General features: G+C 38.3%; 1 protein-coding gene across 4 annotated transcripts in view; it reads left to right on the forward strand.

Annotated features, from left to right (window-relative positions):
- LOC131078866 (uncharacterized) overlaps positions 1-18,072 on the forward strand; it is a 226,354-nt gene that overhangs the window by 123,008 nt on the left and 85,274 nt on the right. The gene's annotated exons all lie outside the window — the stretch shown is intronic.

Raw genomic sequence — 18,072 nt, forward strand, 5'->3', positions numbered from 1 at the left:
ATGGGGCAGCACTTCCATTTTTCCATATTTTACTACAAATATCTTATTCATAGTTTTTGTAGTGGCTTTGCATATGTGATCATATAGTTTCCATTATTCAGTTCACGGAGAGCATATTGTGAAGCTCTTCCTCTTCAAGCTCCATGGGCTTTGGGAATGGCATAGAGACTTAAAAATCTCTTTGGCCTATGTAACTCTGGAAAACAATGATAGGAGAAATTTATTACCATGATAATGGTCAGGTTGGAAACAATCAACATCAGATATTGCAGTTGAGGTGAGAGATATGGTTCTTGATGAGCATTTTTGGGCTGATGTTAAGTTTGTTGTGGACTTTATTAAGCCCATATGTGAGGTGGTCAGATTTGCAGATCCAAAAAAGGCATGTTTGGGAGAGGTTTACGAAGCAATAGATTCCATGTGTGAAAGAGTAAAGAAGATAACAGATGCAAAAGATATTTCTCTATATCCTTTGATAGAGGAAAAGGGTGGAACAAACTTAACACACCTCTTCATTGTGTTGCCTATGCTCTTAATCAAAAATGGTATGATATAGAAGTGAGCAAAAAGAGGGCTCCACATTAGGATAGAGAGGCAATGAAGGGATTTTGGGCAGCAGTTAAAAAGATTTATGGCCAAGGTGAGGATGTTTTAGTTTTGAGGACTCAATGGAATAAGTTTTCCCGTGGGTGAGGTGAAGCCCCTGAATGTCAATCATTTGCAATACGATTGCTCTTACAAGTAGCCAACTCTTCATCTTGTGAGAGAAATTGGAGTACTTATGGGTTTATTCATTCATTTACTAAAGAGGAACCGATTAGGATCAAAGAAAGCAGAGAACCTGGTGTACATTCATAGCTCACTTCGTCTTCTCTCTCGTGTAGATCCTGGATACAATGAGGGTCCTTTAGCAAAATGGGATCAAATTTCACTTGATGGAGAAGTTGCAGCCATTGTGGATGAAATGGTTGAAGCAGATGGACTAGCTGATTTACCCTTTGTTATTCTACCATTAGAGGAACTTGAATTTGAGAGTGATGACTATTTGGAGAGCCTCATAGCTGAGGACCTTGATATGGATGATAATGGCGAAGAAGAGTAGATTATAGATATAAGATTTCTGATTTTTGTTTTCAGTTTTTTGTTTGCATATCAGCATGCTGTTTATCAAGCTATTTTCAATATGTAATCACTAATCAATTTGAAACTTTGACACAATGATTGTATGACATTTTGATTTGATTCATTCCACATTTATGTACCTAAACTTCTTAGTTAATGTTAATTCTTGTTTTGAAAGTTCAATGTCATTATATTTTCAGATTTTCTATAAATTATTAAATTATATTAAAAAAAAAATTGTCTCTCCAAGTACCCCCTGTCTCCTACTTTGAAAAAATAGCTGTACCGGTACTAGTAATAGTCTCCAACGTCTCCAAGTACCCCTGTACCCATTCAACTTTGTGTGGATGACATAATTTTTAGAGGAGATTGTGAGGGAATGTGCCAACAAGGAGAATGAATTTGAGTTATATCTTTCTTTCCTGGTTTTACAAATCTTTCAATTAGATAAAGAGATCTTTATTTCTCAAACCAAGTATGTTAAAGAGATTTTAAAGAAGTTCAGGATGGAAGATTGTAATCCAACAAGTACTTCTCTGGTTATTGGTTGTAAATTGAGCAAAGATGACGAATCTGCTGCAATGAATCATAGTATGTATAGATCTTTGATTGGAAATTCGCTATATCTAACAACTACAAGGTTCGATATTATGCAAGCAGTTGGTTTGGTGGCACGATTTCAAGCAACTATGAAGGAAACACATCAATGCAGTTAAACGAATATTGAAATATTTGAAAGGGATTATGGATTTTGCATTGTGGTATCCAAGAGGTGAAGACTTCACCCTTACAACATATATGGATGCAGATTTGGGCTAGCAATGTTGACGACAAGAAGAATTACGGCTTCATCAACTTCTTTACCAAGTCCTTTGATTGTGTTCACAATCACCTCAACACGAAGCAAATAAGAGGATCTGTTCTCTTCTTTCATCTTAAGGAATTCACATTGTCTTCAATGGGTTTGAAACTTTTCCTTCTTCACTTTATCATCTCCTTCATAGAATATTTTTCAACTTATCCCATATGTTAGCTGATTCCCAATGCATAACCTTCACGAACTCGAATTTAGATAGTCTACACAAAATCACATGCTTGGCTTTTGTATTGTTCTCACTTGCTTTATTCCCGGCTTGATTTGTTGTGGGAGTTGGCAGGATGTGTAGCCATTTACCACTAATTATCAAATATCATATCCTAGGACATTCAAGTAGGTCTCCATCCTTATGCTCCAAAAGACATAATTTGTTACCTCAAAGAATGGTGCTTTGTTTGATGAGAATCCACATCCTTCTTGCCTGGACATAAGTGCTCTTATAGATCTTCTTTCAAGTGGTTGGACTTTATCCGAAGGAACCATCTTTGATACCATTTGAAGAGCACACAATGGGGAGGTGAATTGGTATGTGTTGATGTGTTTTTTATGCACATGCGAACACATAATAAAATACCAAGGTACCTTATCCTCTCTTGAACAAAGTTATTCGAATGCTGAAGATTTGCCTAAGGATCAATCGAAATAACTCCAAGGTTCTTATATGTAGGGTCTCTACGTGTGGATAAGCTCTGTTGGTGTGATGTGATTTTGCTGGAATCACAAGGGGACTTACGTTTGTATGCCTGAGCATTTAATCTGCTGGAACTTGAGTCCTAACTACTCACCGGGATAATAAAGAAATAGAAAAAGGTACAAGGGTTTAGAGAGTCTAATCTAAGACTTAGAATGTCAGAAGATAGATGAACAACTAGGTGGAGTCCTACTAGGTTGGGTCTCACTATCAAGTTGAACAATTTGACACCAACTCCGTGCGATCTTCTAAGGGATGCTTTGAATATATTCAAATCGTTACACCATCAAACACTGATCACCATTCAAGTTAATGCATGAACAATAGATGCGTAACGACTCGAGATTAAACTCATTCTATGCCAGTTGACCACGCAGGGCGCCCTTACAATCAGCAAGAGGCTAGTGGTTTGGACTAGGCGGATTCCACGCGAGTGCATTTAGTAACTTCCTTCATTCAATCTAATTATCTACCATCTAATATGAAGACTCAACAAGAAACCATGCATATTGCAAAGAAACAACACACTTCACCATAACTTCAATGAAAATGGAGTTCATTTACAATTTAGAGAACAATTTCTTGCCTTTTCCTCCTATTCTATTCTAATTGCTATTCTATTTTACTGACTATTAGCTATTCTAACCTCTATTAACCAACTATTAACCTTTACAAGTGAAGAGCCATAGCTTTATATAGAGAGCTCTTTACAATTCAATGGCTCTGATTGATTTACAATCAATGGCTAGGATTTCAGGATGAAAACCCTAATTAGGGTTTGTTACAACAAACTTCCCTTAGCCAATGAGAAAATTACATTTAATACATGAGAACCAATAGGAAACCGAGGTAGGTGCCTCGAAGTTGTTGCATCACTGGTGAGTCAGGTACATTGAATCTGGACATGCTGATGTGGACCTATCTGACAGGAGGAACAGTGACTGGGATGCCACCTTGTCTTGCATTTGTGCTTGGTTAATCAAGGAATGTTGTATTTCTTGATATTCAATGTGATGATGGTGAGAAGCTAACTTTGATTAACTCTTCTGAAACTATCTGCTTCTTCAACGTACCCTTGCACTGACCTTGGTTGATCTTCCTTCGTCCTTGATGTACTTGATAAATGATGTGTTGAGACATGGACCAGCTAGGACTCGAACCTAGGACCTTCCATAACATTGTTGGAGTGCTCTACCACTGAGCTACTGGCCCCTCTTGGACCAGTCCATCGTCGGTCCGGGTGTGGCTTATTTCCAACACCAACACTCCCCTTAAGCCACACCTCTCGTGTGCTTGGGGCTCCTAGCCTGGACTTGGCTCTGATACCATGTAAAAGTATTGTAATTTCCAATTTAATGAACAGGTTATATGCAGGATGGTGTATTTTAATTTTGATATTATGACTATGACACTAATATTGCTATCTTTTTTTTACTGTAGGTTAGGAGGATGAACATGTATCGATTTCAATGTCATCTCCTTTGGTTTGAATAATGTATAAGTAGTAGGATGGCCACGATCAAGTGGCACCTTGATTGGACATGTCTTTTAGACATGTCCGACCAAGATGTCACTTGGTCGTGACCCTTACTAACATTAACCGATCCATAACTAATTGGTGCTATAAACATTAATGTATCGGTATAATGATAACAATGCTTATACCCAATAATGAATCGTTTAATGCTTATGAACATACTCGATGGTGAATCGGTATCACTGTTAATGATAACAACGCTTATAAACACATCCGATCATGAATCGGTATTTGTTAATTGTTTCAGATAAAACATACCTGATAATGAATCGGTATCAAGCATATTATAATGGATCAATATAAAGTAAACAATAACGATTACGGTTAGCATTATATGCTATCGGGTTAATACTCCGATAGCATATTAATGCCGATTCATATATGAATTGACATTAATATGCTATCGGGTTAGTAGCCCGATAGCCCTTTAGATTGACGCTTAACATAGTTAAGTAGATCGTCAATCTAATCCATCATTATCCAATATCAATATCATAATTATGATCAATGTTATAGTCTGATAAACATAAAGCATGAATGAGTAAACTAATAATAGAGTAGAGAGTTAGGAGAGTCTTATCTTGCAGAGGCTACTAATGCATTAACACTCCCTCTTAGCTTTTGGAAGATAGATAAAGTAACCTGCATCACATTTCTTTTCATAATGTCAGTCTCCAAGAATATATATCATCTTTACATATGATATGAAGTATCATCAGGACATAGGATACAAATATAAGATTTTACTCTGTATCACCCAATCATGTGATATAAAGGATTCATCATTTTATTATAACAAAATATCACCTAGACATGTGATATTAGTATTGCCTAAACACGCAACACTGAGGATAAACATATGAGGATGGTTAAATTCTCATCTTATCCATATTGTGATATGTGCACAAACATTTTATTCCATCATGGTACATCCATGACATACCAGAGATCCAACATGATAACTAGTTTGAGAATCATAAGATCGTCACCTTATGATGTCTGCATACAAGTGTTCATAATTTGAGACATTGTCACCTCTTAGATATGAACACAGGGGGTAAAACCCATAATGTCTGAACATGACAAAAGAAGTTTTACATTTTCAACATCTTATTTACAAAGCAGATTACCTTTCTATCATACCTAAACCTTTTCTGAAGTGATCAACCTTCACTCTGGAAAGTGGTTTGGTCAGAATATCTGCAGTCTGATCTCTCGTACTAACATATTCTAATTTGATCACATTTTTGTCTACCATGTCTCATACATAATGGTATGGGATCTCAATATGTTTGGATCTATCATGGAATACTGGATTCACTAAAAGTTTTATGCAACTTTGATTGTCGCAATGGATGATTGTAGGTTTCATCGGGTTACCAAACAATCCCACAAGCAACTTTCTAAGCCACACCGCTTCTCGGGCAGCCATGGAGGCTGCAATGTATTCGGCTTCGGTGGAACTTTGCGCTACAGAAGATTGCTTTTTGCTGATCCAGGATATCATGGCTGATCCCAAACTGAAGCAGCACCCAGAGGTGCTTTTTCGATCAGTCACACTTCCAGCCCAATCTGAATCTGAGAATCCGTGTAGATTAAGATCAATTTTCTTATACTTGAGACCAAGGTTTAAGGTGCCTTGTAGATATCTCATAATGTGTTTTACTGCTACCAGGTGTATCTCCTTTGGCTCACACATAAACTGACTCAAGGCATTTACTACATAGCAGATATCTGGTCTTGTATTTATCAGATACATAAGAGACCCAATCATTTGCCTGTATAGAGTGGGGTCAGTAGAAGGTGATTTTGCTGCTGCTTCTTTGAGTTTATGAAGATTGGTCTCCATTGGAGAGGTCATAGGTTTGCAGTTGAGCATTCCAAATCTCTTCAGGATGTCTAATGTATACTTGCCTTGGTTTAGAACAATGTTATCAGGATTCTGCCATACTTCCAACCTTAGGAAATAATGAAGGAATCTCAAGTCCTTCATATCAAATTCTTTGGATAGCTCTTTCTTGCATTGATCTATAAGGTGATCTTCTCCAGAGATTAATAAGTCATCAACATATAAAATTATTATTAGCATATCACTTTTGTTCTGTTTGTAGTAGAGATTAGGATCTGCATCATTTTTAGAGAAGCCTAGTTTTGATAGATATGTGTCAATTCTTTCATACCAGACCCTGGGAGCTTGTTTGAGCCCATATAGAGCTTTCTTGAGTCTGCACACATGAGATTCTACATGATGGATCTCAAACCCTTCAGGTTGCTCTAGGTATACTTCTTCAGATATCTCTCCATTAAGAAAAGCTGTCTTTACATCCATTTGATGTACCTTCCATCCTTTAGCTGCTACAATGGCTAGTACAACCTTGACTGAGGTATATCTGGCTACAGGAGCAAATGTTTCTTCATAGTCTATTCCTTCCTTTTGAGAAAATCCTCTGGCTACAAATCTTGCCTAATATTTTTCAATGCTGCCATCTGCTACATGTTTGATCTTGAAAAGCCATTTAGAAGAAACAACACACTTCTTAGTTGGCTTGAGAACAATTTCCCATACATCATTTTTCATTATGGATTGATACTCTTCAGACATAGCATCCTTCCATACTTGATGTTTAAGGGCATCTGTCACATTGTCAGGTTCGTTTTTAGATAGATCATTCATAAGAGCAACATAGCTAGTAAATTTATTAGGTCTTTTGCTTTCTCTGAAGGTTCCAAAAGGAGCAGCAAACGTCTGAGCTTCTTCTACTGTTTTGGTGGCCCATAGTGGTCTTTTCTTGAGATTTCTAGGTGAGTTTTCATTTTCATTTTCAGTTTCATCTAGGTTCTCCCTCTGAAACTCAGGAGCAGGATTTTCATCTAAGTTAGAGGTAGGTACATAGATTTCAGGTTCTATGAAGTTCTGAGCTCTTTTGAAAGCTAGATCCTCTTCAAATATTACATCCCTACTTAGTTCAATATTTCTTTGACCAAGTACATAGATTCTGTAGGCTTTGGAGGTTTCACTATATCCTACAAGTAATCCTCTTTTTCCAGAAGGCTCTAGTTTTAGTCTCTTTTCTTTAGGTATATGGATATAGACAGGGCATCCAAATATCCTAAGGTGGCTAATATCAGGCTTAATCTTAGTGAATACTTCTTTAGGAGTTTTGTCCTCAAGATGGGAGTGAGGGCACCTGTTCTGTATATATACAGCGGTGCTGGATGCTTTTGCCTAGAGATTTGTGTTAAGGTTTTGATCTAGGATCATGGCCTTGGCAGCTTCAACTATGGTCCTATTTTTCCTTTCCGCTACCCCATTTTGTTGAGGGTTATAAGGTATAGTAAGCTCCCTCTTAATCCCATTATCTCTACAAAATTCTTTAAATGAATCTGATGTGTATTCTCCCCCATTGTCGGTTCTTAGGGTTTTAACTTTGTTTCCTGAGTGGTTTTCAGTTAGTGATTTAAATTCTTTAAATCTAGAGAGGATCTCTTCTGATTCTTTACTTTTTAGAAAGTAGATCCAAGTCTTCCTAGAGTAGTCATCAACAAATATTACATAATACAAGAATCCCCCTAGAGAGGATACGGACATAGGTCTGCATACATCAGAATGAACTGATTCTAGAATTTTGCTAGTTTTCCTAGTACTATTTTGGAATGCACCTTTGGTATTCTTACCTAGGGCACATCCTTTGCATGCCCCTGAATGATCTTGCTTTAACTTGGGTAGACCTGTGAGAAGGTTTCCCATTGAAGATAAAGCCCTAAAATTCAGATGACCTAATCTTCTATGCCAAACTTCATTTGCATTAGTGGCTTCATGGATTAGGGCTAGATTAGGTTCCGTGCACAGTTCATACAAATAGCCCCGTCTCTGTCCAATGGTCATTGCCTTCTTGATGGAGGAGTTCTTTGGCCAAGCCAATACTTTGTTGTCCATGAATGTCACTCTGTATCCGTTATCTTCTAGTGCCGATATAGAGACTAGATTTCTTTTGATGCCAGGGACATATAGTACTCCTTCAAGCCGTAGGGTTATGCCTGTCTTCAATTTGATGGTGCAGGTTCCTACTCCTCTGACTGGATGTGTGGAGTCATCTCCGATGGTTACGTCCTCATCACTCTCCTCTGTCATGGAATCAAGTACTTCTCTAAACCCAGTGATGTGCCTGGATGAACCACTGTCAATCACCCATGAGTTGATTTTGTTAGAAGCTTGACTTGTGAGTGCTGAGTAGAATACGTATTTCTCGGAGTCATCTTCCCTTTTAGTCTTTCCTGCTTTAACAAATGTAGCATGTTTCTTTGTTCTTTCCGGGCATTTTGCAACGAAGTGTCCGAACTGATCACATCTGTAACATTGAATGTGAGATAAGTCCTTCTTTGAAGTATTCTTGCCTTGACGACCTTTTCTCTTTCTAAACTGCCTTTTCTTGTTATGCTTGGTGGAGTTGGTGTTTAGAACTTGTAGGTCTTCATCTATATTCTTGTGTTTCATTCCCATCTTGTTCAATCTTGATTCTTCTTGGAGACAGTCATCCCTTAATCTTTCAAACTTGGGATATTTGGACCTTGCACTAATGCCTTGGACGAATGTGCTCCATCCACTAGGCAACCCATCTAAAGCAATGAGTGTCAACTCTTTGCTTTGGATCTCATAGTCCAGAGTTGGAAGTTCATCTTTTAGAACTGATATCCGCATAAAGTAGGCGTTGATTGTCTCCCCTTTGTTCATGGTGATGTGATTTATTTCTCGTTTTAATGCTAGAGTTCGACTTGCATTTGATATCTCAAATGTGCTTTCAAGAGCTTTGAACATTTTATAGGCTGTCTGATGTTTTCTTATGATGGGCATTATGTTGTTTCTCACCCCATCAACTATTATTTTTATTGCCTTTTCATTTCCCTCAATCCATGCTGATTTTTCAGGTTCATTTTCGGGTTGATCATTTTTGGTTTGAACAAACGAATCCACTTTGTTCTCCTTTAAGATCGTTTGAATTCTGAATTTCCAGGCTGAAAAATCATCGCCACCTCCAAGTCTGTCTTCGAATCTGATAGCACTGGCCATTTGAAGAAATGTGATGTAGTATATAAACTTGTTCTTAAATTTGTTTCACAAAATTAAATAGCCTCAAGTTCGATCAACTTGGCTCTGATACCATGTAAAAGACATGGACCAGCTAGGACTCGAACCTAGGACCTTCCATAACGCTGTTGGAGTGCTCTACCACTGAGCTACTGGCCCCTCTTGGACAAGTCCATCGTCGGTCCGGGTGTGGCTTATTTCCAACACCAACATGATGTACCTCTCCTTGACTCTCATGTGTTTGATGAAGCCTCTTGATTTTGCATAATGGTGATAGGAAGTCATGGCCAAGTCACCTTCTCTAGTAGCTCACTTTGCCTTAAAGTGTTTGTAAGATCCTTCTTCTGATATCTTGTGATCTCTTCATGTGGTAGAATGAGGTCCCTGAGGATGGTCAGCTCCATCGCTTGCAATTCCTTTGAACACTTGAAGTCCTCCAACTTGGAATTACTTTGAGTCTTCCTCCATGCATTTGAGGTGTTCTTGATGATGATGAAACTGGAAGATGTCGCCCCTGTCCTGGCTTGATCTTCCTCCATCCTAATTTTGTTGACCTATAAAACAAACTAAAGATGATTAAGAATACATGATATAGTCATTATAACATGATATTTCTCACCTTCAATCATCAACAAGAAGGCATTAAGATCAACTCGCTTTGGACCCTCTCCAAGGACAGGACCTATAATAAAATGCGCTCTGGATCCTCTCTAGGGACAGGACCTATAATGAGATTTTCACTCAGGACCTTCTGGAAGGACAGGCCCTATAATGAAATTCGCTCTAGACCCTCTGGAAGGACAGACCCTATAATGAAATTCGCTTTGGACCCTCTCCAGGGACAGGAGCGAAATTTGACAAAGTTGCTCAATCAGACCTCATTTTCAACCTTACCTTACCAAGATCAAATCATTCGCCTCCAAAATTGCCTAGGAATAGGTTTTGCTCAAGGACCTAGGCAAAACATTAGACCTCCTAGGAATTTCGCTCTGGACCCTTTGTAAGGGTCAGGACCGAAATTTGCATTTTAGCTCAAATTCTATCATCTCATTGTCTCAAATCACTTTTCAAGGACAAGTACACATCAATCCTTTCCCAACCATGCCTTACGAACCAAGATCTTGGTTTCAAACATGGAGCGAAATAGAGGTTTTAGGAAGTTCGCTCTGGACCCTTTGGAAGGGTCAGGAGTGAAATTTGCATTCTTGGCTCAAATTCATCCATTCATCCTTTCTTTGTCTTGAATTTAACTTACTATACCTCCTCCCATCACCATCAAGTCAATTTGCTATCAAAACAAGGTTCATTTAGTGCACTAGGTGAAATTGAGAGTATTCCTAAGGATTTCGCTCTGGACCTTTGGAAGGGTCAAGAGCGAAATTTACATTTTGCTTGATTTTCCTTCACAAAACTCCATTTCTCATCCTTTAATCATCAACAACAAGTCTTTTGCCTTCAAAAAAATGCTTGGGAATGAGTTAGTTCGAAGGTTTGAGCAAGATATAATGCTTCATGGAGAAATTCACTCTGGACCCTTTGGAAGGGTCAAGAGCGAAATTGCTCTTTTTGGCTCAATTCTCATCCTTTTTCACTTAGCTTTTCTTTAGAGTTGATCTTTGGTCCTTTTCTTTGCCATGCATGACCACCATTCAATGTTTCTAGTGAGGAATTAGGCCATTTGGAGGATTTCGCTCTGGACCCTTTGGAAGGGTCAGGAGCTTGGATAAATTTCGCCCTGGACCCTTTGGAAGGGTCAGGAGCCAAATTAGCCTAATTGCTCAAATTCTTAACGTTTAATGAGCATGACCTACTCAAATGCATGTCTAAGGGTGCCTCTAAGTTCAATCAACCTCAATTAATGCTATGGAACCTAAGCTTGATGCAAGTTAGGGAGATCAAAGGAAATTCGCTCTGGACCCTTTGAGAGGGTCAGGAGCGAAATTTGCTTTTTTGCACAAATTCCTCACTTTTCCTCATTTCATTTGGTTTAGCTCATTTCCAAAGACATGTATGAGTCCATTTTTCATTCACTCAAGGCGTGGAATCAAGGATTTTAACCTATGCTAGAAGCAGGAGAGGTTTTTAGAGAAATTCGCTTTGGACCCTTTGGAAGTGTCAGGAGCGAAATTCATGTTTTAGGTTCAATTTCCTCATTTCATTTCGTTCCAACTTGTTCACAAGGCAAAAATAGGTCATTCCTCATTTAGTCAAGATGTAGGAGCAAGCTTTGAGGTCTAGACTAGGAGCAAAAGAGGTTTCTAAGGAAATTCGCTCCTGTCCCTTTGGAAGGGTCAAGAACGAATTTGGCAATTTTGCTCAAATTCTTTATCACTTCCTTGACTAAATGCCCTAGGGCTTAAAGGCAAGGCCACCCTAGCAGGATATAAGGACTTCCTCAAACTCAATCAAGACCTAACCTAGAAACAAGGGCAAGGCCTGACCTAGAGAAGGCTTTCAAAGAGACCTTGACCTGGACCACCTACTGACCCACCTCAACTCAAGAAGACCTTGCTATCCTAATGATCTCTTTGGCAACTTTCCAATGCAAAGGCTAAAAGCCAAAACCAGACAACTAAGCAAAGAAAACTAACCCTAGAAAGCAAAAAGTAGGGGTCCCCATTTGCAATGGGGCGATGTGTGAATACGTCACAACGGTATGATAACACACTTTTACATTTGAACACTTGATTAATTATAGTAGCAATACTTCAAAACTTAATCAACCACAAATGCAAGATCAAGCAAGTAGAAACACAAGAAGAGCACATGATTTACATAGAAACTCTTGCGGGAGAAAACCACGACAAAATATTTCTTTTCTATTAGAAACTTCTTACAATATTTGTAGGCACCAACCCATTGGAGACACCAATCCCCACAATTAAGCACCAACTCAGCAAGAGACACCAATCTCTTTGTAAAGCGAGGCACTAACCTCCAAAAAGACAAAGTGAAAAGTGTTTGATCTTCTTGAATCAGATCTCATCGTCCTCCACAAATCTGCTCAAAATTGCTTCTTTTAATCTGCTTATGATCTTAAAATTTTTTCGCTCATAGTTCTGCAATAATTCGCCCTTAAAATCTGCAAAAATTCACCTCAAAAGTCTGCTCTTAGGTCTGCAATAATTCGCCCTTAAGTTCTGCAATAATTAACCTTCAAAGTCTGCAATAATTTACCCTTAAGGTCTGCAACAATTCACCTTCAAAGTCTTCAATAATTTACCTTCAATGTCTGCCTTTAGGTTTTCAATAATTCTCCTTAAATTCTGCTCTTATATTCACCTTACATCTGCTTCTAAGGTCTTCTCCAGATCTGCTATGAATGGAAAGATATTTGTTGAATTGCATGATCAAATAACCCTCAAAGATCTTCTATCTATATATACCCTTCAATATGCACTCCTTTATCAAAGGATACATCCCTCTAAATTAGGTTGGCCAGGCAAACATGTATATGTTTTTAATTGCTTTTTATTTCTTTGCCAAGGTGGGTGGTAGTTTCAAGGAGGTCGGCCAAATAAGATAATTAAATTTATCACTGGCCCAGGTTAGATTAATTAAATTTATTCAAGTTACTACACAATGTAAGGTCGGCCCACACAAAGGATAAAATTTTGACTTGAAAGACAATAATATTTCCATTTATATTTAATGTTGTTGAGCATAAAACTTCTGAATTGTTTCTCCTTAAGCAGTTACATGACATCAATGACAATTTTTCCAATCCCCTTTCACATCAATGACATTATTTCCAACAATTTTCAGATCTTATGTAGGACTCTTCACCTATTTACAAGGTTTGCCATTTATTGTATGGTCTCAAACAGGTTCCTTGGGCTTAAAATGAGAAAATGGATAGCTTCTTGGTCGGTTGTAGTTTCTCTTGCCACCATTTTGATATGATAGTTTACGATTGTGGGAAGGATCTTTTGATTCTTGTGTTGTATGTGGATGGTTTGATATGATAGATCCTGGTTATTTGCATTTCTTCCTTGGTCTGTAGGTTCTTCAGTTTTTTGAGGGGATTTTCATATTTCAGCAAAAGTATGCTTTTCATTTGGTTTAGATATTTGACATGGCTAGTTGCAAGCTTATGCTGACACCGTTTTAGTCAACTTTCATACTATCTACCAATTGCACTATACTCATATATGATAGTACATTATATCGACCAAAGTTTTTAAACTCGGACTCACCACGGACTCGGCAAAAAAAACAAACCATAGTTTTACAAAAAAACATGAAGAAATTAATGCATTTAGAGAACATAAGAGCCATAATTGAAACATTACACATGCCATATAATCTCCAAACACTCAATATTTGAAATTTCATCATTCATACTTATAGTTTCAAACTTTAAAATGTATAATAGAAGCATAAGTTTATAAATGTTTGCAAAATTACATATAATGATAGGTCTAGATCTTGGGGGAGAGAGGAGAGACTGAGATAGAGAGTGGTAGAGAGAGGGGATAGAGGAAGAGTGATAGGGAGATAGATAGGTCTAAAATTCGAGGCAGATAAAGTGAGTGAGATAGAGAGGGCGAGAGAATGCTAATAAGAGCCTACTGATTATTGAAATTCGACTAAGTCTGAAAATTTAAAAGATCCTCTAAAACCTAGAATTTGCATTATAATTCCTAGAGACCCGAAACCACTCTCAAACATCCTGCCAATATATGCATGAAATATAACTTAAAGTATTATACTTAAATGTTATATTTCATGTATATATTCTAATGAAGGGAATGAGACTGACTTGAAAAAAAAGATTTAGATAATTTTTTGATGTGTTTTCTGGGTTGCACGAGTCTATTCAAAAGACTTGCGAGTCCAAGTGAAAGACTCGCGCGAGTCAATTAGAAAGACTCGCGAGTCTTTCAAAAAGACTCACTAGGACTCGCCTCGCAAGTCCATGGCGAGTCGACTCGTGGCGCCACTGGACTCGCGAGTCCGCGGCGAGTCCACGAGTCTTAAAACTCTGACATCGACTATTGGTTGGCAATTGTTTGTACTTGGCACACAATCATCTTGATATTTCCTTTGCGGTTGGACCTTCTCCCATTTCTCTTAGGCACCTTAAGAAAGTCATTGGAAGGCAGCCAAATGTATGTTGAGATATATCTAGTACACATCTCATTTTAGCGTTCACAACATTTCAAGAGTTACTTGGTTTGTAGGCTTATTAACTTAGATTGGGTTGGCGATTTTGATGATTGAAAGTCTACTTTTGGTGTTTTTTTCTTCCTTGGTTCTACTTCGATTGCATAGTCTTGCAATAAATAGACAACCATTGCATTATCATTTATAGAGATTGGGTAATTTTGGGTAGCTAGGAGGTTGTTTGGCTTCAATGGTTCATGACTGAGTTTGAAGTTCCTCTTGATCACCCCACTACTCTTCAGTGTAATAAGTAGGACACACAAGGAGGGTGAGATGGCTAAAGCATCCTCCCTGCCATTCAAATCTTTGGGGTTATAATCAATAGTAAATGCATCAAAGAATTCAATATAATCCCATGCTTGATTCTTATAGTGACAAGCCGATTTCTCTTTACATGAAACTATTCCTTGACCTATTGCACTATCTTTTTTGCATCTTCTTTGAATTTGAACAACTTGATTCCCATCTATTTTGCATTCCATATCCCAAGAAGAAAGGCTTCATATTAAATTGATCCGGGTGGATAAACGTTTCACCAAAATAGATTGTTCTAGATGCTCCTTGTGGCACCTCTATAGATTCCCCCCTGTAGCAGACGGTTTGGTCTATTTGGTCAAAAGTTGGTTGGGGAATCGAACCCCCAACCTCACATCTCCTATTTTATTCTCCTCACCATTGCCTCCCAAGATCCTTGCTGCTATATACAGGGTGCGACTGCTATTTGATGTAAAAAAGATCCACATAATGGGGATCGTGGAGATCGAACCACCAATCCCCTCCACTTCCCGCACACTCCTCTCCACTAGTGCGGCCCTGAGGATCGCGCAATATATCATAAAGGGTTTAATATTTGTTAAGTGTTTGGGGTGAGCCGTGGAAATAGGGACTCGGGTTTAATCAACCCCCCCCCCCACACACACACACACACCCCCAAAAAAAAAACAAAAGAATTGTGAGTTAATTGTGAGAGAATTTTTGGAGAGCTAAGTAATTTGGAGAGTTAGCTTTTGATAGTGGATTGTTCGACTCTGTGCATTGGGAGCTTGAGTTCAAGCTTGTTGTACTTGTTGGAGAAGGACTTTTGTAATTCATTATCGTTCGAGGAGACGTGAGAGACTCTGTAACAAGTTGAAGACCTTGTAACCTTTTTCTGGAGCATAATAAAGGATTGGTCACTCTGTTGGAGAGGGACCTAGAGACGTTGCCATTTGGTGCACTCCATTATCAACTAGTGTTTCCTTGTCTTCTATTCTTTCTCTTTGTTGTTAATTCGTTGTTTAATCATTGTGATGTTTATTTGAGCATTTTAATTTGAATTTCAAGACCTTCAATTTATTCATTGTAAAAGTTAGTATCTCATGTGCAACAATCATAGATCCTAACATCAGATCAAGTGGTATTAGAGCTCGTTTGACTAGTGTTTGCAGAGGTGGATGTTAACGCGATCTAAGAGCCAACGAGGAGAAGGCACATTTGCAGAGTATAATCTTGAGATCGGTGAATGAAGGACCTTTCCACCAAAGATGTCAGAAGTTGCAATTGAACATGAATACCCCGAGGTCAATGAAAGAGATTTTCGGAAAGCCTCTTTTGAAATGAAGGCTATGGTGGAAGTACTCTACAAAGAGAGGCAAGAACAGATGAAGCATGAAAAAGGAGATTCATCGAAGGACCATGAAGATCGAGAGGACAAAGGGAAACGATCAAGAGGTGGTGATTCGCCACCAAAAAATCCTCCATCTCCTTCTCCTCCTCCCCCTTCTTCTTCTTCTACTTCTGTTAATCCTTTCAAGAGCACATCGAAGCCTGTAATTAAACTGGATGTAAAATTTGAATTACCTAAGTACTGTGGGGAGTTAGATGCTGAGAAGTTAGATGATTGGATCCAGAAAGTAGAAGTGTACTGTAGGATTCAAGGCCTAGTAGAAGATGCTTCTAGGATCCAGTTAGCTACTCTCCGGTTGGGAGGAACAACTCTCACCTGGTGGGAGAGTAGGACTCGAGCAGAAATTGCTCGCCATGGTAATGTTGGTATGAGTTGGATGGAATTTGTTGCTGCTGTCAAAAAGAAGTTCTACCCTTTAGGTCATATGCAACAATTGACAATGAATTGGCAAACCTTTAAGCAAGCTAAGGGTTAGTCTGTCCAAGTTTACACCCATGAGTTTAGGAAATGGGCTATTGCTTTGAATGTTCCATTGTATACTCAGGATACCTTGCTTAAGTACATAGGTGGTTTGCATTCTTACCTAAGACATTCTATTTTGATGTTGAATCCTAGTAATTTGGATGAAGTCAGTGTTCAAGCCACACATCTAGAGTCTAGGGGTAAGAATGTTGACAATGATAATTTTGTACAAAAATCATCTAAAGTTGCAAAGACAAGAAAAGGGAAGAAGACAACTGTCATTAAGAAGAAGGATGATCTACTCACATGCTCTCATTGTGACAGGAAAAGGCATGATGAAGATCACTGCTGGCAGTTGCATCCAGAATTGAAGCCAAAATGGGCTTGAAAACAGAAAGGTAAGGAGGCTGCAAATGGTGTTATGGATCTTGGTTCAGAGTCTGAAGATGAAACTAAGATAACAACAATGGGATTGAAAGGTAAAGCTTTTGTTGCTAATTGTGCTTCTACTTCCCAAGTCTATGATGTCCCTGAAGATAAGAAAATAAATGAGCTTTTTCATACAAGGGTTGTTGCTAAACACACTAAAGTTGATGCACTCATAGATAGTGGATCCTAAACTAACTTAATCTCAGAAGATGTTGTAAGGAATTTGGTATTGAAAACTACACCACATAAAAGACCTTATCCACTAGGCTGGGTTTGTGAAAACAATGAATTGCAAGTAACAAGGCAATGCACTTTAAGATTCGCAATCTCAAGTAAGTATGTTGATAAGGTGCAATTTGATGCGGTTCCACTAGAGTTTGTGGATTAGTGTTGGGTAGCCCTTATTTATATGATCGAAAGGCTATTTTCTATAGGGAATTTAATTAGTATCATTTTTTCAAAAATGGCATCAATTATATTGTACATTCTCACAAGATTAAGATTGATGGGTCTTTTGCAAACATAGGGCAATTGAAGAGGGTGATTAATGCAAGTAAAGATTTGTCTCTTATGTCTGTCAGATCAGGTGATTCTAGGCATGAACTTGAAGCAATCAAGGTGTAATTTCCCTACTAGTTAGAGATCACTGCCCTGCAAAACAGATTGTTAGAATACAACAAATATATATATTTATCTAATCTAGTTTGCAATTAAACTTCAATTACTTAATTAACACTAATCTCAATTCTTATTTTATACAAAAGGATATGAGTGCAGTACTGGGACATGTCCTTAGGCGGCTGTGAAGCTCGCCTTCTTGGAACCCATCTTGGTTCCAAGCCATACCAGGAAATCAAAGGTTAATTCGATTCCTGTCTTGGATGTAATTTCTTACACCCAAGCCATGCCAGGAAATCGAAGGTTAATTCGATTCCTGTCTTGGATGTAATTTCTTACACCCAAGCCATGCCAGGAAATTGAAGGTTAATTCGATTCCTATCTTGGATGTAATTTCTTACACCCAAGCCATGCCAAA

Source organism: Cryptomeria japonica, chromosome 2 (genome assembly GCF_030272615.1).
Source record: "Cryptomeria japonica chromosome 2, Sugi_1.0, whole genome shotgun sequence".
NCBI classification, from domain to species: domain Eukaryota; kingdom Viridiplantae; phylum Streptophyta; class Pinopsida; order Cupressales; family Cupressaceae; genus Cryptomeria; species Cryptomeria japonica.